The sequence below is a fragment of the Schistocerca americana genome, chromosome 5 (assembly GCF_021461395.2).
Source record: "Schistocerca americana isolate TAMUIC-IGC-003095 chromosome 5, iqSchAmer2.1, whole genome shotgun sequence".
Lineage (NCBI taxonomy): Eukaryota > Metazoa > Arthropoda > Insecta > Orthoptera > Acrididae > Schistocerca > Schistocerca americana.
Genome location: NC_060123.1, coordinates 641627389 through 641649246, shown reverse-complemented (window position 1 = coordinate 641649246; position 21858 = coordinate 641627389). Strand labels below are relative to the sequence as shown.

Sequence of the window (21858 nt, the reverse complement as noted above, 5' to 3'; positions counted from 1 at the left end):
TTCCAAATAGATGGCGTTGCAGCCCAATATTTCCATCATCACACAGGGCGCATTTTAAAGGTGTTGCACCATTTGCTTTTATGTAACATCGCACTGTGTCATCAGACACCGTGATGTTTGTGAACGGGTCGGGACGCTCGCAGCTGCTGAGTCACAGCCGCAGATTGTCTAGGACCTCTCACAGCTGGAGGAGGGGGTAAGGGGTAGGGGTAAGGGGAACTGACCGCTACTACCAGTCCACGTCTCTTCCAGAGCCCGGGACTCCCCACCACCGACCCCCAGCCTCTCGCGCTCACATAACAGACGAGTCCACAGTGGCCGCTCGCACCGGACGGCGGCACAACACGCATAGGCTTCATCTCTCCGACGCTGATGTCACGCCGCTACTGACGACCTCCGCTGTCGAAGGTAAGCCAAAGCCTGTATGACACTTGTCACGCTTCAGCTTCTCGCATGCGCTTGCCGCTGTTTCATTGCGAGAAGCGCGTACGTTATGCGCGTCTTGTCGGAAACAGAGGACGCACCCTTTCCCGCCTATGAAGGTGACCTTGTGAGCTGTGTCGCAGCATCAGCTGCGCGTGATCTGACTACTTCCGAATGATTAGGCGACAAGGTCAGCCAGACCGGCATTGTTTACGCTGCGGTGACGGCAACAGGGCACGCTCCAGTCTTCTTTTATTGGTGGAATTCTGTCACACGTTAAGTGTCTAGCATTGTACACTTCAGAATAAACTCCTTCAGTATAATACACTTGTACCAGGGATTTTCCAATCTTGGAAGCCCTGCTGGAACTCACTTTTCATTATGGTGTTCAGTTCCTTCATCGATTCCGTTTTTATCTCATCAGTGGCGGCAAAACGACTTCTTTTCATGGTTCTTTTCAGGCTCGAGAATAGCAAGAAGTCGCCGGGGGCCATGTGCGGCGAACACGGTGGCTGATGCAACGGTTTTATTTTTTGCCAAAAAAAAAAAAAAAAAGAAAAGAAAAGAAAAAAAAACACGACCAAATCTTGAGGTATGACCGGGAGCATAATCATGATGCAATTTCCATGAATGGTTTTACCACAATTCTAGTCGTTTTCTTCGGATTGCTTCACGCGAACTTCCAGGCAGTATTCCTTATTGACTGTAAGACCGTAACGCAGGAACTCATATTCACTATCCTATTGTAATTGGAGAAAACAGTGAGACGAACATTCACATCTGATCGAACTTGTCGTATTTATTTTGATCTTGGCTCTTCAGGCGGTTTCCATAAGGGGGGGGGGGTGGGGTGGGGGGGGGGCGATTGAGCCTTGGTTTCGATGTCATACCCGTATACCCACGTTTCGTCGCCTGTTATAACCTTCTTCAGAAGTTCTGTATAGTTGTCGACTTCATTCAGCAATTCCTGTGCGATATCTAAACTCAACAATTTCGGAACAAACTTTGCTGCTACACGTCTGACGCTCAAAACATCTGGGAAAACTGCTTGACATGAGACAAAGGATATGTCGACATCATCAGCAACCTCTATGGTGGTGATTCGGCGATTTGCCAGAACCATTTTCTTTACTTCTTCCACATTGTCGCCAATAATTGATGTCTCAGGGTGTCAAGGGCGGTCGTCGTCTTCAACGTCTTCTCAGACCTCTTTGGAATGTTTATATCACTCGTAAGCACTTGTATTACACGAAGCAGATTCGCCAAAAACCAGTCACCATTTCGAGTGCGCTGCTGCACTTTAATACATTTCTCAAGCACAATTTAATGCAAGTCTTTTGATCCATCTACTTCAAAAGAAAATATTCACCGAGCAGTCGAAAACACGTATAACTGTTTCGACTGTCAACAATAAGGTAAATATTCAAAACAGTTGGAAGTGCAAACATACATCAGGAATATTTGTACCAACAAGACAAAAGAATTTGAAAATCGGTTGTATGAAACCCGCGAAACTGAAAAATCCCCGTTACTTTTTGATCACACCTCGTAAATTTGATCGACGCGTTATGTAAACTCCGTACTTTCTCGTCCTTCGTTCCTCCAGTTTCAACGTATGACCGAGCGAGGTGGCGCAGTGCTTAGCACACTGGACTCGCATTCGGGAGGACGACGGTTCAATCCCGTCTCCGGCCATCCTGCTTTAGGTTTTCCGTGATTTCCCTAAATCGTTTCAGGCAAATGCCGGGATGGTTCCTTTGAAAGGGCACGGCCGATTTCCTTCCCAATCCTTCCCTAACCCGAGCTTGCGCTCCGTCTCTAATGACCTCGTTGTCGACGGGACGTTAAACACTAACCACCACCATCAACGTATGAACGCTCTTAATCCGATTACTGTTCTGTACTGCATGTCGTCAAGTCAGAGCAGTCGTTCTTAATCTGGGTGTAATTAACGCCTGAGGGGTAAAATGAAATTTTCTGAGAGCTAGAGACCAAAAGGGCTCCACACTGTTTCAGTCATTACAATTATGACTATTTTGTTACACTCTAATATCAAAAAAATGGTTCAAATGGCTCTGAGCACTATGGGACTCAACTGCTGAGGTCATTAGTCCCCTAGAACTTAGAACTAGTTAAACCTAACTAACCTAAGGACATCACAAACATCCATGCCCGAGGCAGGATTCGTACCTGCGACCGTAGCGGTCTTGCGGTTCCAGACTGCAGCGCCTTTAACCGCACGGCCACTTCGGCCGGCACACTCTAATATCGATTATAGAAGATACCAATAACATTCCTTCTTAACTACTAACATTAATGCGGTGCTGGTTACAACTTGTGAAGCAAATGAATGAACATCTTTCTCATATCGACCAATCATTCCACTCATACTTCCTACTTTGTACTACGTACGTATGACATTCAGTCACACATATACATAACAAATGCTAAGTATCTCTTGAAAATGTCTTCTCCAAGTTGTAGACTTGTAAAAAAACTTACGATTCACGCCAGTATTGTTAATTAACATTTCAATTAGGTGTTGGATATAAATTCGAATAAAACTTTAAAAAATATGCGTCTAGTGAGTATCCGACGAGTGACATCGTGATTACGAGACTAAAACATTACCCGCTCTGCCACAGTATACTCTCCCTCTGCTATTATCAGATAGTTAATTCCTTTTATTTTCACGTTTCAAAGTAACATTTTATGTGTTACGTATATGCATGTACTTAATAGAGGAACGTATAAGCAATATCAAATCTAAAAAAAAAAATGTAATTGTTCCTTGTGTTAATCGTGTTCAAAACCTTTGCCGTAAAATTTTTTGTTGTCTTATATTTAATGCTTTAGGGCCTCGAATAAGGTTAATGAATAAAATTCTTCATGAAAGTATTTCTATCGTTACGTAAGTACTGGCCAGAACCTGTTGCAAGAATACTCATCAAGAAACTGAAAACTGACTTAGCTTATGTTACATTCATTCACTAATATTCTGAAAATCAGAATGTATAATTTACTTTCAGAAGAACTGCCAGAATTTAAAGAAAATTAAATCTGCCACGTAATAGCGGCGTATTGTAACGCGCCAGCGATGTTATTCCTCGCTGCTGCAATTTTAAGTAAAATGTTAAAATATTTGACATGGAGGGTGTTATTATTACACAACCACAAAATTAATGCTTAATATATGTATTGCTCACCTTTCCTACAAGACAGACCTGTACATAACAGAGCTAACATTAAGCGCCTACTCTCTGCTATACGTCCGCTCTTGTGTAGTATTTTGCCAAGAAGACTTCAGAATGTATTGCACAATTTACTATTCGCAAATGTTATGGCACAATGTTTATTCTTTGCGTAGAGAAATACAATTTATTCCCAGTTATTCTCATATAAATAGCGTTCATGGTATTTTCGTCATAACACTTGTATGAATATCAAGAGCTCAGATGGAAACCCAGTTCTAAGCAAAGAAGGGAAAGCAGAAAGGTGGAAGGAGTATATAGAGGGTCTATACAAGGGCGGCGTTCTTGAGGACAATATCATGGAAATGGAAGAGAGTGTAGATGAAGATGAAATAGGAGATATGATACTGCGTGAAGCGTTTGACAGAGCACTGAAAGAACTAAGTCGAATCAAGGCCCTGGGAGTAGACAACATTCCATTACAACTACTGACAGCCTTGGAAGAGCCAGGTCTAACAAAACTCTACCATCTGGTGAGCAAGATGTATGACATAGGCGGAATACCCTCAGACTTCAAGAAGAATTTAATAATTCCAATCCCAAAGCAAGCAGGTGTCGACAGATGTGAAAATTACCGAACTATCAGTTTAATAAGCACGGAGCACGAAAGGGAAGCAGTGGTTGGGAAGGGAGTGAGACAGGGTTGTAGCCTTTCCCCGAGGTTATTCAATCTGTATATTGAGCAAGCAGTAAAGGAAACAAAAGAAAAATTCCGAGTAGGTATTAAAATACACGGAGAAGAAATAAAAATTTAGAGATTCGCCGATGAGAATGTAATTCTGTCAGAGACAGCAAAGGACTTGGAAGAGCATTTGAACGGAATTGACAGTGGTTGGTTGGTTGGTTTGGGGAAGGAGACCAGACAATTGACAGTGTCTTGAAAGGAGGATATAAGATGAACATCAACAAAAGCAAAACGAGGATAATGGAATGTAGTCGAATTAAGTCGGGTGATGCTGAGGGAATTAGATTACGAAATGAGACACTTAAAGTAGTAAAGGAGTTTTGCTATTTGGGGAGCAAAATAACTGATAATGGTCGAAGTAGAGAGGATATAAAATGTAGACTGGCAATGGCAAGGAAAGCGTTTCTGAAGAAGAGAAATTTGTTAACTTCGAGTATAGACTTAAGTGTCAGGAAGTCGTTTCTGTAAGTATTTGTATGGAGTGTAGCCATGTATGGAAGTGAAACCTGGACGATAAATAGTTTGGACAAGAAGAGGATAGAAGCTTTCGAAATGTGGTGCTACAGAAGAATGCTGAAGATTAGATGTGTGGATCACATAACTAATGATGAAGAATTGAATAGAACTGGGGAGAAGAGGAGTTTGTGGCACAACTTGACTAGGAGAATGGATCGCTTGGTAGGACATATTCTGAGGCATCAAGGGATCACCAATTTAGTATTGGAGGGCAGCATGGAAGGTAAAAATCGGAGAGGGAGACCAAGAGATGAATAAACAGATTCAGAAGGATGTAGGTTGCAGTAGGTACTGGGAGATGAAGAAGCTTGCACAGGATAGAGTAGCATGGAGAGCTGTATCAAACCAATCTCTGGACTGAAGACCACAACAACAATACATCAAGTCAGTAAAGTCATTTTATTTGTATTATTGTACCTATATTTCCCACAAGTATAGTGTGTAACGCATGGAGCACTCCACTAATCAGATGATACTGATCGTAGAAACATGTCAAACAATAATTACTACCAATTGTAACAGTACATGTAATGAACACCGAATATTTGAAGGTGTGTGGTTTTTTTCAGAGTGTCTATTGTAAAACACATCGGTTTATACTCATGAACGGTTCTCGGTCGCCACACTATTTCGCGATGTCCCACACGTAACGAAGCACATTGCAAGAGGCGACTATTGGGAGGGCATAAGTAGAGTTGGTTCTGTGTCGGGAGGCACTCTGCCAATTCACCCCTTGCCAGTTTTCCTCGCAAGTATGGTAGTGACCTGTGGTCGCCGATAGGCGCAGTGAAAGAATATGCAGAATTAGTTATGTATTTCCATAAAAATGCAAGTAGCGTCTTAACTCGTGGTTTGCGTCACCTGTCATTGCCCGCTGAGGAATCGCGTCGTGAGCGGCCTTCAAAAAAATGGCTCTGAGCACTACAGGACTTAACGTCTGAGGTCATCAGTCCCCTAGAACTTAGAACTACTTAAACCTAACTAACCTAAGGACATCACACACATCCATGCCCGAGGCAGGATTCGAACCTGCGGCCGTAGCGGTTGCGCGGTTCCAGACTGACGCGCCTAGAACCGCTCCGCCACAACGGCCGGCGAGCGGCTTTCAGCCCGTTCACGGCAGCTGACACAGCTCACCTTCGTTGCAGCCGACTGCTGCACGGCTGTACCGCGGCGCGTGTATTGAACTTACACACGCCGACTTGGGAAGTGCTCTGTCCCCTCCTGCTCACCACCCTTCTTCGTCATCCGTCGTACCGCGATGACAGCTGCCGTGTATATGTGAAGTTGGACGATATTGGCCTTACGTCGACGTAGGCCCTATTCAGTCCGCCGGAATGTCAGGAACGCTAATGTCGTGATGCTGGTGCGAAGGAATGACGTCCAGGTCCTCCTGTCTGCGAGAAAGGCAGACTGTGGTATTGGACTCTGCAACTGGTGATCGTGGCGAGGTAGCCATATCTCCACTACCGGCTCTTGTTGTCCACAGCGTGCAGGAAATCTACAACAGCCTTTCGTCAGACGTCACTTTGCTGCAGTTATGGAATCGAGTGCGAACATAATGTGTTGTGTTGGCAGAAGAGCCAACACCGTTTTACTAGTGGAGGCCGAAATGCACGCGTTTTAGTTCACGCGGGCTGGCGTGAGGAGGGAAGGACTACACTGACGTGAGGTCTGGAGCATGACAAGGAATTAGAATTCAGAAGCGGACGTAATTAGTTTGATACTTAACTTTAATCCATTAATGATGAACGTCGCTCTTGACGGTACATGATTCACAATATTATCTGTTCAGATTATAGTAACTGAATATGGTGCCTTGCTAGGCTGTGCTAAACTGTCGTCTCTGCAAATGAGAACGTATGTAGACTGTGAACCATCGGTTGCAAAGTCGGCTTTACAACTGGGGCGAATGCTAGGAAGTCTCTCTAGACCTGCCGTGTGGCGGCGCTCGGTCTGCAATCACTGATAGTGGCGACACGCGGGTCCGACGTATACTAACGGACCGCGGCCGATTTAAAGGCTACCACCTAAGGCTGCGTTCACACTGCCGGCCGGGCCGAGCCGAGCCTGGCCGGGCCGCCGCCCGCTTCGATATCAAACATGGTTTTGAATTGCGGTTTTCACACTGGCGGTCGGGCCGCGCCGACACGGCGTGAGCCTCCCGGAGCCGAGCCGACGACATCCCGAGTGTTTAATATTGCCGGCGCGAGCCGACCGCAGGCGCGAGCCTGTGGAGCAGCACTACAGCTTCTGCAGTACCCGCATCACTCGTCTCCCTTCTGCTTTCTTCACAAGTGTGACTGCACACGTCTTTTATTTTAAGATGTTACCTCACATTTCACAATCAGTGAGGAAAAATTACGTTTATTATGATGATACATGCGAAATTACTTTTATTTCATTTATTTAATCTACCGTATTTACATGCATTTACAACAATAGCTTGCCAGCAATCGCGGCATTGCCGCCACTGAATAGTTCGCATTTACTTGTAAACGGAGACAGATATGAGTGTCACTGAGGGACGGAAATGTGTCCCTACCAGATGATAATGCATTGTAAAGTCATGCTGTGGCAGTTCCTTATCAGTGGAGATAGAACCACTGAGTCAAAGGGCATTATCTCAAAACTCTTCGCCTATCAATCTGTCTATCTTACAAGGTAATGAAAAGAATTCTGTGAGGTCATCAGTGGCTCCACATGATGAACCATCACCACTGCCAAGCGCTGCATCATGAAGAAAAAAGAAGAAAAACGTTGGAAAATTCTGAAGGAGTATTTCTGCGATTCTTCGTTGAAGGCACAGCAAGACATTACCCAAAATGACGAAGCTAATTACTTCCTAATGATTCTCAGGAGTCCCATAAACTCTCTTCCCCTCAGAGGTTAGCGTTTGTGAAATTTAAAATACAAAAGCATGACTACAATTAACTGGAGGTAGCGAATGCTGTAGAAAGTTCTACTGCAAACCAAAAAGTGTGTACTAACGAATCTTACCTTATCGTTATACACAATTTTTCTTCTGCTGTTATACTTCTGCGAAAATTTGTGTTCTGTTTAGAAATTTTGTCTTGAATGTTCTGCAGCACATACTGAAATGTATTATGATTCATTCTGTAATTTGAATAAAATTTTTCAGGATAGTTGGTAAGTTCTTCATATAAAGAGAAAAACTCTCCTAAATGTCTGTCGCTATTCGTAGGATGAATCCATAACCTCCTAGTTCTTCTGTACTTCAAAACTCGACGAGTTACTGCAGAGTCAAAACAATACCAATAAAAGAGTGAAGACATTGTTCTACACGACAGCACAGACTAGCTAAAGGCGAGCAACTGTTGACTGCAGCTGCGTTTTCTACTGACTTGCTTGTCAGCTGTCGAAGGGTGGGGATCTTTTTAAATTTATTTATTTGGCCTCCGGCCAGCCATTTAGCCAAAGAGTGGGGATTACCTTGACATTGCAGCGCACCCCGCCAAGGAAGAAAAAAAAAAAACAATGAAGGACAATGAAATGCACATCTGTGCCGATCTACAGTAGTTTCATTAACTCTCCATTATTTTTTTCTGTCAAAGTAGACAACGAGACTACAGAATTGCGCTTCAGTTATCTTTTAGTTCGAAATACGAAATGTACATCATACTAATTGTAGGATGTTGATCACAAATAATTGTTTGTCTTTTGTGATGCAACGTGTGGCCAATTATAAAAGCATAGCAGATGAATTGTCCAGTAGCCGAGGGAAAAATTCTTATACATTTGGATTTACCTAGACAATGAGACCATTAAAATAATAAGAGGGACCGGCACCAGGTCTGCGCTGATCACTAGTAATTAGTTTTTTTCTGTCCTGCATTATATGACTACACTAAACCAAGCTGTAACCGCGCGAACTCCGTGGCCTGCGGACGCGTCACTGACGCCACTGAATAGCACGCATTACTTGAGACCAGAGACAGATATCAGTATCACTATCATTTCAAAAACTTTTTGGTACTTTTAGTTACATTTCATTCCCTACAATGTATGGTCTAAAATGGATGTAACAGTAAGCTACCCGCTACATAACTTTTTCACTACAAGATTTGTAAATCAAGTGCACAACGTTGACAAATAGCATCATTTCACAATGTCTGTTAAGAAATATGGAAAGATAAATGATTCGATACGAAGCTAAGATGTTGCACTACCACGTGTACAAAAATCAGATTCTTTAGCCGCATACTTTCTTCAAAATCGGTTGGGAAGCGTTACGAAACTAAGAAATCACGCGAAACGAAAAGTAGACTTTTTCTTTTTTCACGACGTAAGTAACGCTTTTAAGGAAAAAATAAGTTCATAAAACGATGTGCCGAAGTCTTATATACCGCTAAGAATTTTTAAAACATGAAAATCGGAGAAGTGGATTTTCCCCCATTTCGCCGTCCCGGCTCGGCGCGGCGCGCAATGTGAATGCACTACTCGTCGGCCTGAGCTGGCTAGGCACGAGCCGAGCCAGTACGCGTCAGCCCGGCCCGGCCCGGCCGGCAGTGTGAACGCAGCCTAACAAGTATGGTGTCTGGCGGTGACACCACATAATGTACACCATCGATCCGTCTGACCGATTGCCTTACGAGCTAAATTGCTGGAGTATTTATGGGGCGAAGTAGTGGCTAATGTCTACCCGACACCATTCGCCATGGCTGCATAGGCTTGAGGTTTTTCTTCTGCCGTGTTTGCTTAACGAGTTGGTTGTAGTGTAGAACTGATTCATAAAAGGTCTTGGTGCATTCGACTTAGGTGACGTGACCCTGTTTGGCTGCTCTGACCCACTACATTCTGCTGCCCGGCTCGCCAGAAACGCCTTTGTTGCGTTTTGCCCTGACAGTCTCGGTGGTGAAATGTTTTCATTGCGGCCGCCTCGTGTCGACATTGCCGTAATGTAGCGAGATAGCTTCGCTCTGGGACTTGGAAAATTTTACCCGTTTTACTGCCCTATACTAGGTTGGCATTCAACAGTATCACCGAATATTGGTCTGTTTACGACTGATTGAATTTTTATGCGATCTTCTGTAGAAGCCCTCTATTCTGTAAAGTGATGTAAACGCAATTTTGTAGTCGGTTTATATGTTCTTCACTTGTCTGTAAAAGTAAACCTCGGAAGACTGCACCAGTCGAGTATATTTGGGAGGAATTACTGTAATACTGCACAGTGGCAGACTCTCTCCATTATGAAAAGTTTCATCGTACAAATCCAGTTTAGTGTACTCTTCCCACGAATAGAGGAGCAAAAGAAATTTTTCTTCTCTCACGCCAACATAATATTTACCATGGAAGTAGAAAAGGAAAGGAAACTGCCATTTCTAGATGTGCTGGTCACAAGGGACGGCGAAAACCTGGGACACAGCGTGTATCGAAAACCGACACACACGGACCGATACCTGCACAAACTGTCAAACCACCACCCGAGCCAGAAAAGAGGCATGATTAGTACGCTCGTAACGAGAGCAGGACGAATATGTGAGCCGCAACACCTCAAACGAAAAATGCAACACCTGGAAACTGCTCTGAGGAGCAATGGGTACTCCACAAATGATATTAGAAGTGTAACAGAGCCAAACACTCGGCGAAGTAAGGAACCAGAAAAAGGAATGTCGGGTACGGCCTTTCTGCCATACGTTCCCAGAGCGACGGACAGAATCGGCCGTATATTGCGCAAACATGGCGTAAAGACGATTTTCAAACCGACAAGGAAGATCAGAGTGTCTTAGATCGGCGAAGGAGAAAAGAGACCCACATGCAATGTCGGGAATATACCGTATACCATGCACATACGGAAAAGTTTATGTCGGAATGACTGGACGATCAGTTAACACCAGGATCAAAGAGCATAAGCGACATTGCAGGTTGAGGCAGGTGGAGAAATCGGCCGTGGCAGAGCACGCACTGAATGAGACCGACCACGTATTAAAATTCGCCGACACGGAAGTTCTGGCTGTAGAGAAGCACTATCACACGCGCTTGTTCAGAGAAGCTGTAGAAATACAAAAACACGCGAACAGTTTCAACAAGAAAGAGGAAAGCCTTAAGGTAAACGGATCCTGGCTTCCCGTACTGCAGCGAACGACCGTCGCAGGTAGCAAGAGGAGAACCGCACCGGAAATGACCGCGGAGAAGCCCTCGGACGTTGGCGCGCCAGGTACATATAGTCTGCGGCCGCGAGCTCGGCTCCAGTTCACCACCGGCAATGGAGGGTGAAGCTTTGACAATGCCATCCACTCGTGCTGGCGAAACGTCAGAAAAATCTTTAGATGAACGTCGGCCGAAGGACCCGAGACAGAAGCCAATAGGTAGTTTGTCGATTAGAAAATTGTTACATAATGCTGTTGTGAGTTTGCCGGACTTTGAAGATATTATCGTAACGTCTTTGTGTTTGAGTGCGATCTTATCAACTGATTTTTCATATTTGGTCCACAATATCCAATGTTTTCTTGCAGGAAATTTTTTCAAATTAAGCAGTATGATACTGATGAATTAATCATTTGCACAGTCATAATTGATGTATCTTGCGTACTCGTCAAATGTTGGGTGACTAGGAAACCTGCTCCTCGGATCGTTAGACAAGAGTTCAAGCAAAGTGTATTAATGAAGTTTATTACAAAAGAAAATAATTATAATACTTAATTTTGTGAATACAGGCAAAGGGCGACAGACAAAATTAAGAAATCTCATCAGTACATACACTCCTGGAAATTGAAATAAGAACACCGTGAATTCATTGTCCCAGGAAGGGGAAACTTTATTGACACATTCCTGGGGTCAGATACATCACATGATCACACTGACAGAACCACAGGCACATAGACACAGGCAACAGAGCATGCACAATGTCGGCACTAGTACAGTGTATATCCACCTTTCGCAGCAATGCAGGCTGCTATTCTCCCATGGAGACGATCGTAGAGATGCTGGATGTAGTCCTGTGGAACGGCTTGCCATGCCATTTCCACCTGGCGCCTCAGTTGGACCAGCGTTCGTGCTGGACGTGCAGACCGCGTGAGACGACGCTTCATCCAGTCCCAAACATGCTCAATGGGGGACAGATCCGGAGATCTTGCTGGCCAGGGTAGTTGACTTACACCTTCTAGAGCACGTTGGGTGGCACGGGATACATGCGGACGTGCATTGTCCTGTTGGAACAGCAAGTTCCCTTGCCGGTCTAGGAATGGTAGAACGATGGGTTCGATGACGGTTTGGATGTACCGTGCACTATTCAGTGTCCCCTCGACGATCACCAGTGGTGTACGGCCAGTGTAGGAGATCGCTCCCCACACCATGATGCCGGGTGTTGGCCCCGTGTGCCTCAGTCGTATGCAGTCCTGATTGTGGTGCTCACCTGCACGGCGCCAAACACGCATACGACCATCATTGGCACCAAGGCAGAAGCGACTCTCATCGCTGAAGACGACACGTCTCCATTCGTCCCTCCATTCACGCCTGTCGCGACACCACTGGAGGCGGGCTGCACGATGTTGGGGCGTGAGCGGAAGTCGGCCTAACGGTGTGCGGGACCGTAGCCCAGCTTCATGGAGACGGTTGCGAATGGTCCTCGCCGATACCCCAGGAGCAACAGCGTCCCTAATTTGCTGGGAAGTGGCGGTGCGGTCCCCTACGGCACTGCGTAGGATCCTACGGTCTTGGCGTGCATCCGTGCGTCGCTGCGGTCCAGTCCCAGGTCGACGGGCACGTGCACCTTCCGCCGACCACTGGCGACAACATCGATGTACTGTGGAGACCTCACGCCCCACGTGTTGAGCAATTCGGCGGTACGTCCACCCGGCCTCCCGCATGCCCACTATACGCCCTCGCTCAAAGTCCGTCAACTGCACATACGGTTCACGTTCACGCTGTCGCGGCATGCTACCAGCGTTAAAGACTGCGATGGAGCTCCGTATGCCACGGCAAACTGGCTGACACTGACGGCGGCGGTGCACAAATGCTACGCAGCTAGCGCCATTCGACGGCCAACACTGCGGTTCCTGGTGTGTCCGCTGTGCCGTGCGTGTGATCATTGCTTGTACAGCCCTCTCGCAGTGTCCGGAGCAAGTATGGTGGGTCTGACACACCGGTGTCAATGTGTTCTTTTTTCCATTTCCAGGAGTGTATAATTCTAGGAGAAGCGAAATGACTAGTCCTGATGCTTTTCTTGAACTCGCCGCTGTAGAGCTCGTAGAACTGTGCGCGGCGCTTATGTCTTGGTGTAGAGGGCACTGCCGTCGCGTTGTTGTCCTGGAGAGGCATCCGTCAGCGTGCAATTGGTTGACGTCGTCTCACAGCCCCCCGTGCTCTAACGTTCCCGCCTGGCGTGCCGGCGCTTGAGTTTACGCCCGACCACTAATACTCTATTGTTAAAAGTATGAGGGAATGAGAAAAAAACAATGGCTGCGAGGTTCGATGCAGAGACCTTGCGCTTGAGAAACTAAGCGCGTACTCTGTCAGTTGCTGACGCCTTGGACACTGCCGGCCGGGGTGGCCGAGCGGTTCTAGGCGCTACAGTCTGTAACCGTGCGACCGCTACGGACGCAGGTTCGAATCCTGCTTCGGGCATGGATGTGTGTGATGTCCTTAGGCTAGGTAGGTTTAAGTAGTTCTAAGTTCTAGGGGACTGATGACCTCAGAAGCTAAGTCCCATAGTGCTCAGAGCCATTTGAACCTTTGACACTAGCGACCAACTAAGTCTTTACGCTCGCCTAAAAATCTCAAAATCAGTTTTCCCGAAAACAGTAGAGTGTTGGATCACAGTATTCACATATATTGAAGTCCCAGTCGTGCCCTACGGACCCTGTCAGTACTGTCCAAACCGGCGAAGTTGAGTTTTTACGGTCCCCTTGTCAGCAGTGAATCACGCACGCTTTCACATTCCATTCGCATCGCCTCGTTTGCATTGGTCACAAGCTCCTGTAACGTCAGCACAATGTCGATGGGTTGAACATATGCCATTACCTTTAAATGAACCGATAGCAAACAACCAGCGGATTTAAGTCCACTGTACGGGAAGACCATGCTACTGAGCTTCCTCGACCAATCCGTCGCACGTTGCGGTGTAGTACTGTCGCATGATCGTAAAAAAATGGGCTGGTACTCCGTCGCGCATAAACTATAGTCGTCGCCTTTCTCCGAGTCTAACAGTGCTGATAATTCACCTCTGCTAATTCATCTATGGTAAACAGCACCTGTGAACCTGTTTGGCAACGCGTGTGGCTGTATGAGTCCGTCACCGACAACTCCTGCCTACACACTACTATCGAAGGGCATTGAATGTATTCGCATGGAATGACGATAATTGGAATTATGACAACGAAAATTTGTGCAAGACTGGACCTACAATCTGAATTTTCCGCTTATCGCGAGCAGTCGCTTTACATTTGGCTATCCATGCACAACTCACGGCTAGACCCACATTTCCATTCGTGGCCAATCACGCATCTACAACTTGTACTCGTACATATACTTTATATATTGCCGTACAGGTGAGACATTTTACTTGAAAGTCGTTTGCCAGGTGTCGGCGAAAAAATTCTTCCGAATTACGATGCAAAGTTCCTTTCGACACGCATGCATGTCCAAAAGAACAGGCACTGCGGCGACTACAGCCGTTATAAAATACATTAAATGTACTTACAATACATTTAAAGTATTTCTTAACGGCTGTAGTCCTCGCATCGTCTCTTCCTTTTGACATGGATCCTAAATTGGAATATCAAAGGCACTACACTGTGGTAATACTGAAGAGATCCTAATGCCTCACTTTCATGATTACTCGAGGATTTGCATCTGATGACACTAGCATATTGTGGTAATTTATTAGGCCATGTGTTTTGAATCCTGCCTCATCTTTCGTAAACAAAATGCAGGCTGTGAACTGCGCTTCCTCAACGGCCAAAATCTCAACACGTTCATATTTCCTGACTCATCATTATAAGAACTTTTCTTCTAGTTTCGACCAGTACTACCTCCTGTAAGTATATGTGACACGTTTTAGGGATCTGAACATTAATCGATAAAAACGAAACCCTTTGAAGATCACTTTATTGTCCGTTTGTTTATCTGTTCGACTTTTTTCTCCCAGAAATGGATGGACGTACCAAGCTGAAACGTATATTACATACTAAGGTCTACACATCGAAACCTATGCTGTACTTCCCGTTCGTCTAGAACCATGAAATTTGACAAGAAGAAAGGTTTCACAGTAAAAGTTAATGAGAAAATCCGAAAATGGTCAATCTGTGACCATATCACACAGAAAAACGTGTTTTGTCATTTATTAGCTGATTATCCCTCTGTTCGTCCATATGTTAAGACTCCTTTCGTATATGTATCAAGTTCAAATTTACGTCAAAAACCAAGGTCTGTGGTGCCTTGGTGCTGTAAGAAATGGAAGATTCCTAGTCAATGCAGTGAAAAGATACAGCCATTTACGTGACATATTTGACACTTCCCTAAACGTACTCATCAGAAACTGTAGGATACTTTCCGTTGACTTGGAATCACGAAATTTGGCGAGAAGCAAGGTTTCACAGAACGAATATAGGGAAAAGAATCCGAAAATTGTTAATTTTGTTATTATACAAGGTGTGATTCAGAAGTTTCAAGACTGATTCATTTCTGAGTAGAGGAGTGCGCGCGGACTGGTTCCGTCGGGTGGGGGAAGTAGTGGGGGGTCTCAGGGAACGAACCGCCGCAGCGGCAGTTGTCTCCAGAACCCCGGAAATGCGCTTCGCTTGCAGCGTGTCAGTGACCTCGATCGAAAAGTGGGAGAGCCGGAAATGGAGCAGCACTTGGAGCAGCGTTATGCGATTAAGTTTTGCGTACGACTGAACAAAAACGCCACGGAGACTCTCGGTATGATTCAAAAGGCCTTTAAGGAAGAAGCTATGTCCCGTGCAACGGTTTTCACGTGGCACAAACGTTTCAAAGATGGCCACGGGAATGTTGAAGACGAAGACCGCTCTGGGAGGCCATTATCAAGCAGAACGGACCAAAATGTGGAGAGAGTGCGGGAAGTTTCAAACAATTACCGTCGTCTTAGTGTGAGTGCTCCACCGCTTGAGGGATCGAGTTCGCCGCGTCCGTCCAGCGATCAAGGGCGATTGGATTCTCCACCATGATGATGTGCCCGCTCACATGTCGCGCGCCGCCGCCGAAGTTTTGGTCAAGTTCAACATGACAAAACTGCCGCAGCCACCCTACAGCCCCAACGTGGCTCCAAGTGACTTCTATCTCTTCCATGCCATCCAGCAGGCTTCAACGAGAGCCCTTGACAGCATGACGCCCGAGGCCTTCCAGAAGGGCTACGAACACTGGAAGACGCTCTGGCAGCGCTGTATTGATGCTGAAGGATCATATTTTGAAGAATTTTAGTCCACTGTAGTTAAATGTCCACTAAATTTCTGGTTCTGAGTTAAGTCTTGAAACTTTTGAATCACTCCCTGCACCACACGCAAAGATATTTCTTTTGTCTTTTGTTATCCGGCGTCAGACTTGAAGAAAACATTCACGAAAATCTTGAAATCCCTGGGTTCGATATGTTGCCAGTATCAATATGGATAACAGGCAAAGATGGTCGAGATTTCCGGATCCCAGAATGGATGAAGTGTCTATATAAGAAACTACACTCCGCTCCTACAGGCCATGGAGGCCCAACGGAACCGACCGGCTGCCGCGTCCTCCTCAGCCCACAGACGTCACTGGACGCGGGTACGGAAGAGCATGTTGTCAGCACACCGATCTCCCGGCCATATGTCAGCTTACGTGCCCGTGAACTGTTTATACACAAAATTAAATTTGTAGGGAAGTCGTACTCGCACCTGACCGGTTATTTTAGACACTCTGTACTTTAAATTTAGCAGTACTCGAAATATTCAGATTTTCAAACTAGATTTACCTTTTTTTTTTTTACAATTTCATCGTATTCCTTTAGGAAATTGATGTCCACGAAATGAACATCCAAGTATTACAAGTATGAGGAAAACTAAAGAGAGCCAGAACGAAGGTGCCATTGTAAGCCTCTTCAATTACATACTAACGCGGAACGCTGCGATGTGATATGAAACAGAACGGGCCCATAAGGTCAACTGTAGGGAAACTACGGCTTATTGGAAGATTCTAGAAAGTGTCCCGCACCGGCGAGGGAGACCGTCAGCAAAATGCTTATCGAACAATTTTTTAGTACTGTTCGATTGTTTGGAAACCCAACCAGATCAGATTAAACCGAAGACATCGAGGCGCCTGAAAGGCGTGCAGCTCGATTTGTTACCGGCGGTTTGATCAGAATAAAAGTGTTACGGAAACATTCCGTGACCTTTTGGCCTCGACGATTCCACCGCACAACACTCTCCCTACTCTCTGCATGAAAATAGGTGATTACGACTACTTTTCGTTACTTTTTCTCCGTCACGTACAGTTTCTTCAGGTTACCACTTGTTTCTCTTTTGCGGAAATATACACTACTGGCCAATAAATTTGCTACACCAAGAAGAAATGCAGATGATACACATGTATTCATTGGAGAAATATATTATACTAGACATGTGATTACATTTTCACGCAGTTTGGGTGCATAGATCCTGAGAAATCAGAACCCAGAACAACCACCTCTGGCCGTAATAATGGCCTTGATACGCCTGGGCATTGAGTCAAACAGATCTTGGATGGCGTGTACAGGTACAGCTGCCCATGCAGCTTCAACAAGATACCACATTTCATCAAGAGTAGTGACTATTGTGACGAGGTAGTTGCTCGGCCACCATTGACCAGACCTTTTCAGTTCGTGAGAGATCTGGAGAATGTGCTGGCCAGGGCAGCAGTCGAACATTTTCTGTATTCAGAAAGGCCCTACAAGACCTGCAACATGCGGTCGTGCATTATCCTGCTGAAATGTAGGGTTTCGCAGTGATCGAATGAAGGGTAGAGCCACGGGTCGTAATACATCTGAAATGTAAAGTCCACTGTTCAAAGTGCCGTCAATGCAAACAAGAGGTGACCGAGACGTGTGAATAATGGCACCCCATACCAACACGCCGGGTAATACGCCAGTATGGCGATGACGAATACACGCTTCCAATGTGCGTTCACTGCGATGTCGCCAAACACGGATGCGACCATCATGATGCTGTAAACAGAACCTCGAATCATCCGAAAAAATGAGGTTTTGCCATTCGTGCACCCAGGTTTGTCGGAAAGTACACCATCGCAGGCGCTCCTGTCTGTGATGCAGCGTCAAGGGTAACCGCAGCCACGGTCTCCGAGCTGATAGTCCATGCTGCTGCAAGCGTCGTCGAACTGATCGTGCAGATGGTTGTTGTCTTGCAAACGTCCCCATCTGTTGACTCAGGGATCGAGACGTGGCTGCACGATCCCTTACAGCCATGCGGATAAGATGCCTGTCATCTCGACTGCTTGTGATACGAGGCCGTCGGGATCCAGCACGGCGTTCCGTATTACCGTCCTGTACCCACCGATTCCATATCCTGCTAACAGTCATTGGATCTCGACCAACGCGAGCAGCAATGTCGCGATACGATAAACCGCAATCGCGATAGACTACAGTCCGACCTTTATCAAAGTCGGAAACGTGATGGTACTCATTTCCCCTCCTTACACGAGGCATCACAACAACGTTTCACCAGGCAACGCCGGTCAACTGCTGATTGTGTATGAGAAATCGGTTGGAAGCTTTCCTCATATCAGCACGTCGTAGGTGTCGCTGCCGACGCCAACCTTGTGTGAATGCTCTGAAAAGCTAATCATTTGCATGTCACAGCATCTTCTTCCTGCCGGTTAAATTTCACGTCTGTAGCACGTCATATTCGTGGTGTAGCAATTTTAATGGCCAGTAGGGTACTTTAATTTAACTGAAATAACTTCCAATTCACATGCAAGGGGGAAACTTCCTTCTCTATGTGTAATTTGATCTCTGTGCTTGTCCATCTCGTTTAGCTATCATAAACAGAAGTCACAATTTTGCCTTGTTCTACCGCCTGGTGCGTCTTCGTGCCACTTCGAAGAAAGGGTATTGGTGCTATACCGTAATAGCAGTTACTACTGTACTGTGTGTTGTGCTTATGTGAAGTTCATGATAAACGAGTATGTTCTATCAGAATCTTGTGTACAAAAAGCCTACAAAACATGTTAATAACCCCATTACGTTTTTGTTAAATGCGTGGGATATGTACAGTGAGAAACCAAAGGCAGAATCTTACTCCTACACTTAATAATTTGGCTGCAGAGTTGGGGACCAAGGTAAGGCTTTTGCCCCACATCTTTGTTGTGGAACATGTGCAAGTAACTTGCTTAAGTTGTTGCAGGGTTCTCTATCGTCAGTGCCATTTATGGTACCAATGGTACGGCGCTAAAAGAAGGATCATGCCAATGACTGTTATTTTTGCTTGACCAAACTGAAAGGGTGCTCTGCCAAACTAGAACATGTTATTCAATATCCAAACCTGCTCCCAGCCATGCAGCTAGTTCCTCATGACTCATCACCATCCCCTAAGTCACCAAGTCATTGGACCATTGATAAGCAACGTACAGAGATGCTATCCGACAGTGGTGCGAAAGAAACACCAGAAACAACTAGCAGAGCACGTGTTGGTACATATCCAAAGTATTTGCCACAACAATCAACATCGCCTCATTGTATTACTCACGTAGAACTTAACGACCCCTATAGAAAAGACCCAGTAGGAACCTGAATCTGGGACTCTGTCATCGCCATTGCGAGGATGAAATTTGCTCGCTCGGGGTGTTAAAGTGAATTCATGTAGGAAGCACCAGAGTGGGTTTGAAACCTTTTTTTCTTCTTAAAACACGTATGACATCAGTGATTTGAATGGAGCATTGCATCATATTCAAAACCCCGAGGAATGGAGACTCTTTACTGATTCCTCGAAATCAAGTTTAAGAGCAGTTTCTCGTCATAATTGTAATAAATATCCCTCAGTTCCAGTCAGATACTCTGTTAAATAGCACACTTATGAAATTGTGCGAGATTTACTTAGTTACTTATAGTATTATACGTGTGACAGCAAGTTGTGTGCAGAGCTGCAAGCAGTTTGTTGCCTGATTGGTAAGGAACCAGATTACAGGAAGTATTGCTACTTTCTGTGCAAGTGGGACAGTCAAACAAGGAAAAACATTACTGCGTGAAGAGTGGCCTTAGCGAAACACCAGCATTCCAGCACATGAAATGAGCGTCTTGTATGAGCCGTTTGTAAAGCCTGAAGATGTATAGCTCCCACCCCTGCATATTAAGATAGGGTTAAATAAAACTAATATTACTTTTACACAGAATGAAACTGTCTTGCTTGAAAAAGGGCTGAACTACAATGTCATGCCCAACCTGTCAGACAAAAATGTAATAGATAAAATGCTTGTCGACCTAAAACTTGGTCTTGGTTGTAAAAAAAACAGATAAGTCATGTCAAACTACAATTGCTTATGATGTAGCTAACATTCTTAGTAAAAACACAGCCTCTCTTCATAATGTTATGCATAGCGATAGAAAATTGGTTAAGTCTATTAATAATAAAAAGAGCTGATGCTTCAATAACTAAGTCTGACAAAGGTTGCTCTTTAGTTATTGCCTACAATTCTGAATGTATTTCCAAAACCTTAGATTTTTTAACGAAAATAATATTTAGGAACTGCATGAGGATCCGACTCCAGAATTACAAAAAAAAAGTCAGGTCAGCCATCAATAACGCAAAATTTCTAATCAAACCTTTTCAGAAGAAAATGCTTATCGACAGAACCCTCAACCCCCAAAATTTCGGTCTCAATTTAAAATCCGCAAACCTAACCACCCGATACGGCCGATATCTAGTAGTATGAATAGCGCGAACCATGAATTAGCCAAATTTCTGAATGAAACTCTGAAAAAAATCATTCTCTTTCGAGAACAATTATTTCATCCCCAATAGTCACGCCTTAGTCCATAAAATAAAAGACTCAGAACGCACTTCAGATACCAAGTTGTTTTCATTTGACATCAAAAATTTTTATACTAACGTTCCCACACAAGAAACGCTTACAATCGTAGAAAAAGATTTGTCATTTCAAAAAAGATCTTTCAGATGAACAAATCACTGACTTTTCATCAATCTCATCACAGTCGTAGTCAATTATAACTATTTTGAATTTAATGAACAATTGTACCAACAATCTGACGGTCTCGCTATGGAAAATCCGTTAGCTGGTATTCTTGCTGATATTTTCATCAACTCTCTAGAAGAACAGTTTTTCAACTGTTTTTCAGCTGCAGCACTAGGCGTTCTCTCCTATTTCAGAAACGTTGATGATATTTTAGTCATCTACAAGGGACCTGCGGATGGCAATGACCATGTTTTCAATCTCTTCAATGAACATCATGAGAAAGTATCTTCGAAAACGATGTCCGCCAATTAAACTTTCTCGTCTTGACTCTTATTAGAAGAAAATAAAATCTCATTCAATGTTTTTGTAAAGAAACATACACTGATCAGATCGTACCTGCGTCTTCCATGCATCCACAATCTCATAAAAACGCTTTCTTTCGCTCTGCTATTCACAGAGCTATTTGTATTCCACTCTCGAAAGAAAAATTCAATGGTCAAATTAATTTACTCAAAACGATAGCATTTAATAACGAATATGAACCTGGCATAGTGGTTGACATCCTTAAAAAGAAAACTGTTAAGAGATACTATGCTCGGAACCTTTGTCATTGAATCTAACCCAAAAAAATATTTTTCTATTCCTTTCTTGGGACCCATCTCCTATCAGATTCAACGCCTTCTTCATAATAAATCTAACTGTAACTTTGCCTTTTCTACCAATAATAATTTGAAAAAAAAAAACTTTACTCATAATTTAAAATCAACTCGTTCCCCTTTGGAAAGTTCTGGCGTCTATAAGATTTTCTGTGACAACTGCTCTTCTTACTACATAGGACAAACAGTACGTGCC

The 21858-nt window shown here is 44.6% G+C and overlaps 1 protein-coding gene across 1 annotated transcript in view; it reads left to right on the top strand.

Annotated features, from left to right (window-relative positions):
• The first annotated feature begins 283 nt into the window (after positions 1 to 283).
• LOC124615584 (methyl farnesoate epoxidase-like) overlaps positions 284 to 21858 on the top strand; it is a 196717-nt gene continuing 175142 nt past the window's right edge. The window contains exon 1 of the mRNA XM_047143570.1: positions 284 to 408. The gene's annotated coding sequence lies outside the window, so the exon portion shown is untranslated. The remainder of the gene's footprint in view (positions 409 to 21858) is intronic.